The sequence below is a fragment of the Onychomys torridus genome, chromosome 4, assembly GCF_903995425.1.
Source record: "Onychomys torridus chromosome 4, mOncTor1.1, whole genome shotgun sequence".
Classification (NCBI taxonomy): Eukaryota; Metazoa; Chordata; class Mammalia; order Rodentia; family Cricetidae; genus Onychomys; species Onychomys torridus.
In genome coordinates, this window is record NC_050446.1 from 140,418,913 (window position 1) to 140,430,777 (window position 11,865).

Below are 11,865 nucleotides of genomic sequence, written 5' to 3' on the forward strand. Positions count from 1 at the left end.
CTTATATAGAAGAAATAAAAAATAAAGTAGAGGAACAGACAAACAAAAAATGGGAAGAACGCTATAAAAAAACTAGAGGAAAGGACAATTAAAGCAGAAGAAAACAATAAGTCCTTGAAAGAAAATCATGAAAAAGCAAGGGAGACAATCCGAGACCTGAATAGGGAAATAGAAAAGATGAAGAAGACACTAGCAGAAGGAATGCTGGAAATAGAAAATCTGAGTAAACAAACAGGAACTTCAGATGCAAGTATAACCAACAGAATGCAAGAGATGGAAAAGAGGATCTCTGGTGTTGAAGATATGGTAGAAGAAATAGATTCATCAGTCAAAGAAAACACTAAAACCAACGAAGTCATGACCCAAAATGTCCAAGAAATTTGGCACCATGAAAAGACCAAACCTACGAATAATAGGGATAGAGGAAGGAGAAGAATACCAACTCAAAGGCACAGAAAATATATTTAACAAGATCATAGAAGAAAACTTTCCCAACTTAAAGAAGGAAATGCCTATGAAGATACAAGAAGCCTATAGAACACCAAACAGACTAGACCCTCAAAAAAACTCCCCTCACCACATAATAATTAAACAACTAAACATACAGAATAAAGAAAGAATATTAAGGGCAGCAAAGGAAAAAGGCCAAGTGACTTATAAAGGCAAACCCATCAGAATAACACCCGATTTCTCAATGGAGACTTTGAAAGCCAGAAGGACCTAGACAGATATAATGCAGACACTAAGAGACCATGGATGCCAGCCTAGACTAATATACCCAGCAAAACTTTCAATCATCATAGATGGAGTGAACAAGACCTTCCAAGACAAAACTAGATTTAAACAATACTTATCCACAAACCCAGCCCTACAGAAAGCACTAGAAGGAAAATTCCAACCTAAGGAAGGCAGATACACCCATGAAAACACAGGCAATAGATAACACCACAGCAGTAAACCCCAAAGAAGAGAAGTACACACACACTACCACCAAAAAATAAAAATAACAACAGGAATGAACAACCACTGGTCATTAATATTCCTTAATATCAATGGACTTAACTCACCTACAAAAAGACACAGACTAACAGAATGGATACAAAAACAGGACCCATCTTTCTGCTGCATACAAGAAACGCACCTCAAACTCAAAGACAGACACCTCCTAAGAATAAAAGGCTGGGAAAAGACTTTCCAATCAAATGGTCTTAAGAAGCAAGCTGGTGTAGCCATCCTAATATCCAGCAAAATAGACTTCAAACTAAAATCAATCGAAAGAGATGATGAAGGACATTACATACTCATCGCAGGAAAGATCCACAAAGATGAAGTCTCAATTCTGAACATTTATGCCCCAAACACAAGGGCACCCACATATGTAAAAGAAACATTACTAAAGCTCAAATCACATATAAAACCCCACACATTAATAGTGGGAGACTTCAACACTCCACTTTCACCTCTGGACAGATCAGCCAAATTGAAACTTAACAGAGACATAATGTACTTAACAGATGTTATGGCTCAAATGGACTTAAAATATCTACAGAACATTCCACCCAAACAAAAAAGAATATACCTTCTTCTCAGCACCCCATGGAACCTTCTCTAAAATCGACCACATACTTGGCCACAAAGCAAATCTCAACAGATACAAAAAAGTTGGAATAACCTCCTGTGTTCTATCAGACCACCATGGTTTAAAGTTAGATTTCAACGACAGAAATCCTACAATCTCATGGAAACTGAATAATGCTCAACTGAATCACCAATGGGTTAAGGAAGAAATAAAGAAAGAAATTAAAGACTTCCTAGAGATCAATGAAAATGAATACACCACATACCCAAACTTATGGGATACTATGAAAGCAGTGCTAAGAGGGAAATTCATAGCACTGAATGCCCACATAAAGAAGCTGGGGAAATTTCATGCTAGTGACTTGACAGCACACCTGAAAGCCCTTGAAGAAGAAGAAGCAAAGTCTCCCAGGAGGAACAGACGCCAAGAAATTATCAAATTGAGATCTGAAATTAATAAAATAGAAATAAAGAGAACAATACAAAGGATTATGAAACAAAGAGTTGGTTCTTTGAGAAGATCAACAAGATAGACAAGCCCTTATCCAAACTAACCAAAAGACAGAGAGAGAACATCCAAATTAACAAAATCAGAAATGAAAAGGGGGATATAACAACAGACAATGAGGAAATCCAGAGAATCATCAGGTCACAGTTCAAAAACTTCTACTCCACAAAACTGGAAAATTTAAAAGAAATGGATAATTTTCTGGATAGGTACCACATACCTAAGTTAAATCAAGACCAGATAAACCATTTAGAACAGTCTCAATACCCTAAGGAAATAGAATCATCATAAAGTCTCCCAAACCCAAAAAAAGCCTGGACCAGAATGGTTTCACTGCAGAATTCTACCAATCTTCCAAAGAAGACTATACGCAATACTCTTAAATTGTTCCACACAAATAGAAGCAGAAAGTAGTTACCAAAACTCCTATGAGGCTACAATTACCCTGATTCCTAAACCAAACAAAGATGCAACAAATAAAGAGAACTACAGACCGATCTCCCTCATGAACATTGATGCAAAAATACTCAATAAAATTCTGGCAAACAGACTCCAGAACACATCAAAACAATTATCCACCATGATCAAGTAGGCTTCATCCCAGGGATACAAGGGTGGTTCAACATAAGAAAGTCCATCAATGTAATACACCATATAAACAAACTCAAAGAAAAAAAACACATGATCATCTCACTAGATGCAGAAAAGGCATTTGACAAAATCCAACACCCCTTCATGATAAAGGTCTTGGAGTGATCAGGAATACAGGGAACATATCTAAACATAATAAAGGCAATCTACAGCAAGCCAACAGCCAACATCAAATTAAATGGAGAGAACTCAAAGCAATACCACTAAAATCAGAACAAGGCAAGGCTGTCCCTTCTCCCATTACTTATTCAATATAGTACTTGAAGTTCTAGCCAGAGCTATAAGAAAACATAAAGAGATTAAGGGGATACAAATTGGAAAGGAAGAAGTCAAGCTTTCCCTATTTGCAGATGACATGATAGTATACATGAGTGACCCCAAAAATTCAACCAAGGAACTGATAAAGCTAATAAAAACCTTCAGCAACATAGCAGGATTACCAATGCCCCCGTGCCAGCACCCTAGACCTTTTCACTTTCCCAGGCTTCTCTTCTCTCACATACTAGTTTGTTCTCTATATAATAGTCCCTGCCCCCACCTCCTGCCCTGCTCTTCTCCCTTCTCTTTCAGGAAGCCTTGGTCATGTCCAGTCTGTTTCCCTATATCTCTGATCTGGACTCTTTCAGATGCCTCTGGATATTTTCTCTCTATTATTTACAATAAAATCTTCCTCTTAGTCATACAATGGAGCAGTTGGCATTTTCTTTTCTGTGCCTGCTTGTGTACAGAACTGCCTTGGGATTATTGTATGGTTATCCTCTTGAGTAGCCTGCCCTAGGGATAGCTACAGTTGACCTCTTGGCTCCTGGGTCTCCTCTGAATTCAGCATATGGGCATTCCCATGGGTACTGGCCCTGTTCAAGGTCAATGGAGGTATCACACAAGGTATTGATTCTTCCTTGGAACAGTCCTCTTTATATTGGGCCAAGCATGGCCAATACTGGCTCATGTTTCACATGGCTAGGAACTCATTGTAGGGTTTGATGAAGATAAGGATGAATAACCAGGAAGTCAGAAATTCAGGAGAAAGATGTGGTTAAAAAGGCCATTAAGGAAGAAACTTCTGGGGCATATCAGTCTCTTCTCCGTCAGGATCTGGTCAGTCCTCAGTATCTGATAACACTGATGTAATGGAAGTGTCATATTAAAATTTCCAGGAAGTACAGATAGCAGAGGAGGGAGACAGGCACTCTAACTCAGACTACCGGAGTTAATTAAAGGTGTCTCCCACTGGTAGATAGAGTTGACGTTAGAGAGGTCGTAATCAAATTTCTCGCTCCCAGTCAATTAAAAAAATTTATTATCATTACTAATTTAAGCTTTTTAGATTTATTTATTTTATGTGCATGAGTGTTTTGTTTGCATGTATGTATGTGCACCATGTGTATGCCTATGGATGGTTGTGAGCCACCATGTGGGTCCTCCACAAGAACAAGTACTCTTCATGGCTGAGTCATCTCTCAAGCCCCTTTATTATTTTTAGTTATATGTATATGTGTATGTCTGTGCACATGAATGCAGGTGCCCCTGGAGGACAGAGGCACCAGATCAAGCTGGAGTTAGATGCAGCAGAGACCGACCTGGGGTGAGTGCTAAGAACTAAACTTGGGTCCTCTGCAGGAGCACTAAGCACTCTCAACTGTTGAGCCATCTTTACTCCAATATATTTTTTCATAGGAAAAAGTTTTATTTTTATTCTAAAGTGTTTGGGTTCAAAATATAGGCATCATGAGTGCCATGGCCATACCTTCTGGCCCCAAATAAAGTGTGTCCCACAAATGGAAATTCTTTTGGAAGACTTAAATAAGATTTGTCCACATAACAACAGGACTTTGTCATCAAACTTCTGACTGCCCTGGCATGGAGACATTTGTCATCTTCTGGGAGTGGTGACCACCCTTCAGGAGGTCTGCCCTGCCACCCTCTGGACTCTGAGGAAAGCCACTCCCTCATGGATGCTGGACGGCAACGCTTTCCTGTCTGCCTCCATCACCCCTTTCCCCCTTTAACTGAGTCAGCCATTCAGCTAGGCCATTGTCTCCTCTTCATTATCAATTTTCTGAAGAGGGAGAGTGAAGTACTTTGAAGTCTGTCTTAAGTGTTTCCTTGTTAGTTTTGGGTTCCCGCCCTCCTCAGGTGAAGTCTTCATTTCCAGGCGGCTGTGGTTTGTCCCAGTGCTCCAGACCTCTGTGGCATCTCTGCAGCCCACCACTTTCAGATTTTTCTTTTTTTCACGTGATATTTGGGTTTGTTTTCTGTTTTGTGTACATGTCTTATTCAGTGTGGTCAGGGTTGAGCTTCTGATGTCACTGCCACTGAACAGAGCGAACATTCTGATCACTGTTTCTACAGAGCTCAGAGCCAACTGTATAAATAGGCTATGAGATTACACAGTATAAACAGTAGACACCCAGAAACCTTGACTTCTGTGTGTTTTCTCCATTTGAATATTTTAATTTTTTTTGGAAATATGTATGGACATGAATGAAACCAAGCCACACTACAAAACAACAAACAAACAAACAAAAAAACCCAAAGAAAAACCTCAAACATGTAGATTTATTTTATGCAAGTTGTACTGAATAATGGAAAAAGTGAATACTTGAATTATTTTAGACATAAAAACCGGATTCAAATAAGACAGTGGTTCTGACCTGGTGTTGGGGAAATTCCCAGGAATCCACAAAGACAATCCCAGATTAGAGTCCTAGCAATAGTGGAGAGGGTGCCTGAACTGGCCTACCCTGGTGATCAGATGGTGCAAACCCTCGCTGTCATCATAGATCATCCAGTAACTGAAGGAAGCAGATGCAGAGATCCACAGCCAAACACCAGGCTGAGCTCTGGGAGTCCAGTAGAAGAGACGAAAGAGCAAGGGGGGGGGTGTCAAGATGGTGATGGGAAAATCTACAGAGACAACTAATCACGCTCACAGGAACTCATAAACTTTAGACCGACAGCTGTGTGTGGAGTCTGCATGGGGCCAGACTAGGCCCTCTGCATATGGGAGACAGTTGTGTAGCTTGGTCGGTTTGAGGGGCCCCTGGTAGTGTGATCAGGATCTATTCCTGGTGCATGAACTGGCTTTCTGGATCCCATTACCTATGGTTAGACCCTTGCTCACCCTTGGTGCAGCAGGAGAGGCTTGGTCCTGCCTCAACCGAATGTACCAGGCTTAGCTGTCCTCCCATGGGAGAACTTAACCTTTTGGGGGAGGGGATAAGGAATGGGGGTGGGTAAAGCAGGAGTCAGGGGGAGTGGGAAGAGGGATGAGAGGGGGATCTGTGGTTGATATGTAAAATGAATAAAAAAAAGACAGGGATTCTGGGTAAGCAAGCAGTCATAATAAAATTGTGATTAGTGAAAACTATGATTCTTAATGTTTGTTTGAGAGTCTCTTTATATAGCATGCAACACTATGTCTGCCCATAATGTTGTTCATCAAAACTAAGGTTGGCATTATTTAATTATGTAGGAACATACCAAATAAAATACTAAATATCTTTTTTTTTTTTTTGAGCTGAGGATTGAACCCAGGCCCTTGTGCTTGCTAGGCAAGTGCTCTACCACTGAGCTAAATCCCCAACCCCAAAATACTGAATACCTTAAGCAATTTAAAAAGATTTAATTATACAAGCATTTAAGGAGCATTAAAAACTAAGAGAATAATTCAGTTACTTGCGATATTCCATTGTTAATGTAGTTGAAACCAAAGATTTAGCAGAATTTGACAAATTATTAGTCTCATTTCTTTATTCAGTAGTTCAAACTTATAAATATATTTAAATATTTGTCCATTAAAATGAGATCCATGATCCCTATGCAATTTAGCAGAAATGTCCCAAGTAGGAATCATTCTGTTAAATTATCTTATTGGCTATGATCAAAAACACTAATGACACTATGTTGGAGAGGATGCGGAGCAAAGGGAACACTCCTCCACTGTTGGAGGGAGTGCAAACTTGTACAACCACTGTGGAAATCAATATGGTGGATTCTCAGAAAATTGGGAATCGATCTACCTCAAGACCCAGCCATACCACTCTTGGTCATATACCCAAGGAATTCTCAATCATACCACAAATATACATGCTCAACTGTGTTCAGAGCAGCACTATTCGTAATAGCCAGAACCTGGAAACAACCTAGATGCCATCAACTGAAGAATGGATTAAGAAAATGTGGTACATATACACAATGGAGTACTACTCAGCAGAGAAAAACAATGACAGCATGAAATTTGCAGGCAAATGGATGGAGCTAGAAAAATATCATCCTGAGTGAAGTAACCCAAACCTAGAAGAACAAACATTGTATGTACTCACTTGTAAGTGGATACTAGATATAAAGCAAAGAACAATCAGACTGCAACCCACAGAGCCAGGGAGGCTATATATATAGCATGGGGAACCCTAGGATGACTGTGGCTTATAATAAGTTTTGGTTTTACTCAATTACTGGGCAAGTCTCAATGAAACATTTCACTATTAGGATAAGAATTTGTACTGTATCAAGCTGATAATAGAATAAATAAAAAATATGGAAAAATATTTTATTTCTCTCTCTCTCTCTCTCTCTCTCTCTCTCTCTCTCTCTCTGTGTGTGTGTGTGTGTGTGTGTGTGTGTGTGTGTGTGTGTGTGTGTGTATACATGTACATGCACTGGAGCTGGAGTTTTAGGCAATTGTGAGCTGCCCAATGTGAATGCTGGGAACCTAACGCCAGTCCACTGCAAGATCAGCAAGGATTTATCACCACTGAGCCACCTCTCTAGCCCCAGGCCATACTTCTTCTTCTTCTTCTTTTTTTATATGAGTTTCCCATTTTATTTTCACAGGATTAAAAATTAACCTATTTATAAAAAAGACAAGATACTTATTGAAAGTAGGTCATCTTAACTTTCTTTGACTAAACTGCAGAGAAAAATCACAGGTAGCTAGTGCATATGATAGGAAATCAACAAACACAAGTTATACACATTTTAACCTCTAATTAATTTTTCTGCTCCCTCTTATGCTTATTATAAATATACAATATTTATATTTATACATTTTAATGTACTTTTCAGCAATACATTGCATAACATAATTACATTACATAATTCATAACAAATGGAATTATGCATTGTTAGAATATTAATTTAATATATTTTTCTTTTTCCCTCATGGTTACCAGAATATCTGATTTATTCTCTTCCTTAGTTTATTCATTTTCCCTACTGTATTAATGAGTTTTCAGGATATGGTGACAATAATTGAAATTTCCAAGTTAGAATTTTGTCTACACACAGTATTAAATGCTAATGCCATATCTTGTATTCTGTTGAAATATTTTATTCTCTTCTCATTTAGGAATCTTGTACAAGCTATAATAATAGAATTTGAAATATTTTATTCACAACTGGGAATGAACATTAGGTAGATAAGTTGGCGTGGAGGCAGTATGGGGAATAAAGAAACATTTCTGTCCTAGAAGAATTGTCCTGGATTTATGTCTCCCAAGAGGTAAGATTTAATATCTCTTTCCTCTGGCATATTTCTTTTAAAGAGAATTTTTCCTATTGGTAAGGAAGTGACTGTCTAGCAAATGAAAGCATAAAAAACATAAAACTAAAATCTGGGGCTGGAGAGATGGCTCAGAGGTTAAGAGAACCAACTGCTCTTCCAGAGGTCCTGAGTTCAATTCCCAGCACCTACAAGGTGGCTCACAACCATCTGTAATGAGATCTGGTGCCCTCTTCTGTGTACATAATAAATTAATAAATAAATAAAAAATGGGGGGTTGGGGATTTAGCTCAGTGGTAGAGCGCTTGCCTAGCAAGCACAAGGCCCTGGGTTCTATCCTCAGCTCAAAAAAAAAAAAAATGGGTCAGCTCCCACAAAAACCATATAAAATCTAACCACAGATTTAAAATCATTTAGTTAAAGAATAAAACAAAGTCCCTGCCTTCCTAAGTAAGTTATTTCTTTGTAAACATTACTAAGAGAAGAGCAACACTTACGAACAACTTATTGTTGTAAACAAAATGAGGCATAAGCTTTATCTCTAGGTATTGAATTCTGACATTAAAAATTCAATAACTCATTATTAATCAGCTTCGTTGTTAGAAGTGAAGGCACAGTGGAACCACTGAAGTAGACCGCTGCCTGTGTAGAAAGGAAGGTTTATTGGGGATTCAAAGCTACCAGGCTGTTTCTTGGGAGGCAGAGAGAGCAGCAATGGCAGAAAGAGCCTTGCCAGTTTTATGGGGTGCAGGTTGTGGTGTGAGGCAGTGCATAAGTCAGAACAGCCGGGTAGCAAGAGTAGGGGAGGTGTGGGTCAGCCAGAACAGCCTGTGTGAGACAGAACAGGCCGGGAATTTGGATCTGGTTTGAGCTTGTCTGAGTTAATAGGGAACTAGGTGCTCATTACTGGAGGTAGTTGACTGTAGGGACAGATAAGGGAAGTAATGGCTTCTCCTGACAATCAGAACCCTGCTTCCCAAGGTTTCTGAGGAATGCTGAGTTTAGGCTATTTTTATCTGCTAGCAGTCCTCTGTGTACCCAGTCAGTCAAGGCTGAGCTGAGCCCAGACTGTCATTTAGAACACTGTCAGCAGCACTGCCGTTTTGGGAGCCCTCTTTGGACCTAACAGTTATCTCCATGCCCATGTTCCTTAGTCTCAATATCACTATCTTCCTTTTTTTATTTAATTTTTTTATTCACTTTACACACCAACCACAGATCCCCCTCTCATCCCTCTACCTCTCCTGTACCCTCTCTTCCCTCCACCCCCAACCCACTCCCCATGCCCTCCTCCAAAAGTGTAAGTCCTCCCATGGGGGGCAGCAAAGCCTGGAACATTCAGTTGAGGCAGGACCCAGGCCCCCCCCCGCCCCATCAGGCTGAGCAAGGCGTCCCACCACGGGTAATAGGATCCAGAAAGCCAGCTCATGCACCAGGGAGAGATCCTGGTCCCATTGCCAGGGACCCCTCAAACAGACCCTGCTACACAACTGTCTCCCATATGCAGAGGGTCTAGTCCGGTCCCACGCAGGTTCCACAGCTGTTGGTCTAAAGCTCGTGAGTTCCCGTGTGCGTGGTGCAGTTGCCCTTCTACAGCCTACATTTATCTTCCAACGTGTTCTCATCCATTTCCAGTGGGGACCAATCTTTACCTTACCTCACTAAATCCCTTCTCATCCAAAGACATTTATTTCTCTTTTCATTGACCTCTCTTTACCAAAAACACACTTAAAATACACTTTATATCTCTAACTCCTTTGTATCTTTTTAATTGAATGGTGTTTACATCTAATTTTATTTCTAATAGTCATAAGTAAGGGCAGTATGTGGTCATCAATTTAAATACACTGTAAAAGAGAAGTTACTTTCATGACATAATCAAACACATGGGATTATTTGAAAATTTTTAAGACATCTTGGTATATCTTTGAGCAGGTTGTATAGTTTTTATTTTTATTTTATTTACTTATTTGTTATTGTTTTGTTTTAGACAGGCTCTCACTATGTATAGGTCTGGCTGTCCTGGAACTCACTAATGTAGACCAGGCTGGCTTTGAACTCACTGACATCCACCTGCCTCTGGAGTGCTGGGATTAAAGGCATGTGCCACCACACCTGGCATTTGTATCGTGTTTAAAATGGAATTACCTTAAAGTATTTGTATAAACATACATAACAATGGCTATACATGTATACTGTATGTACACATCTTAAAAATGACAGCTGGTAGCACACGACAGCACATCGGAATAACATGTAATGTGATTACATTGACCATTGAGAGAGCCAAAGGATAGAGCGGAGGGTTTTGAGTCTGTTTTGTGTAGTTTCTTAAGTTTTTAGGGACGCTTACTTGTGCAGGACGGAGGAATTCTGCCACCTGAGTGTTTTTATGTCCTCCTCCCTTTCCTCCAAAATAACTTGTCTTTTGTGGCTTGGCTAAGAACTGAGCTGCAGGTGGGTGGGAAAAGCAGGGGATGATCAAAGCTTTATGTGTTTGGTGTGTGGCTTCTTGGGGTGCTGAGGGGACAAGAAAGAGGTGTGGCCAAAGGTGTTTCTGCAGGCTAGAGAATGAGGGACTTCTCTGTGGGTTTTATCTGGACTTGGTTTGAAAGCCAGTTTTACTTTGTTCATGTGTCAGCAGCAAAGAAGGGGTAGGGTGGAGGGACAAGCGATTTGTAGGTGGAAGCAAGTGACTCCTTTCTGTGAGGAGCAGTGGCTGCTTCCTGTGTATGCAGTCCTGCAGGCAGGTCTGGACAAGGCACCCACGTGGAGGGCAATGGGCCAGGAGGCAAATGCTAGTCCTGGGCCATGGAAAAGGCGTGAGGAGCAGAGAGAAAGGGGGAATATTTGACTAGGAAGCTCCCAGAGAGAAGGAAAATCACCATGGGAAGGGATAAGACCGTTTTTCTGTTCTTTTCTATCCACATCTCCTATGCACAGTACCAAAGGCAGTGCTGGCTGACCTTGACAGATCTAATTGGTGATGAAATCTGCCTGGGGACGTGCAACAGACATAAACCCTACAGTTAACAATGTGTAGACAAGTAATCTTAATTTATTATATTACATTATGTGTGTAGTTTTGATTCAAATCTTTAAAAAATCAGACAATATCATTATTTGTTAATGTGACCATATCACATGACATTAAGAAAGGACATAAAATGGAAGGGAACCACTAATTAGAGGAAGAAAATGTTAGAAGGATGTCAGCAGAAAGATATTTTAGCAAAGAAGGGTTTCTTCTCTCTCTCTCTCTCTCTCTCTCTCTCTCTCTCTCTCTCTCTCTCTTTGGTTTTTCGAGACAGGGCAACTCAGCCAACCAACCCCCACGACCCATTTTTCTGCCATAAGTCATATAAAAAGTTAAGCCAGGCAGTGGTGGCAAGCACCTGTAATCCCATCACTTGGGAGGCAGAGGCAGGTGGATCTCTGTGAGTTTGAGGCCAGCCTGGTCTACAAAGTGAGTTCCAGGACAACCTCTAAAGCTACAGAGAAACCCTGTCTCGAAAAACAAACAAACAAACAAACAAACAAAAATAAATAAGTAAATAAATTTTAAAAAGTCCCCAAACTAGCAGCTTAATGGCACCCCATCCCCAGGACCTTCTCTTTCTACGTA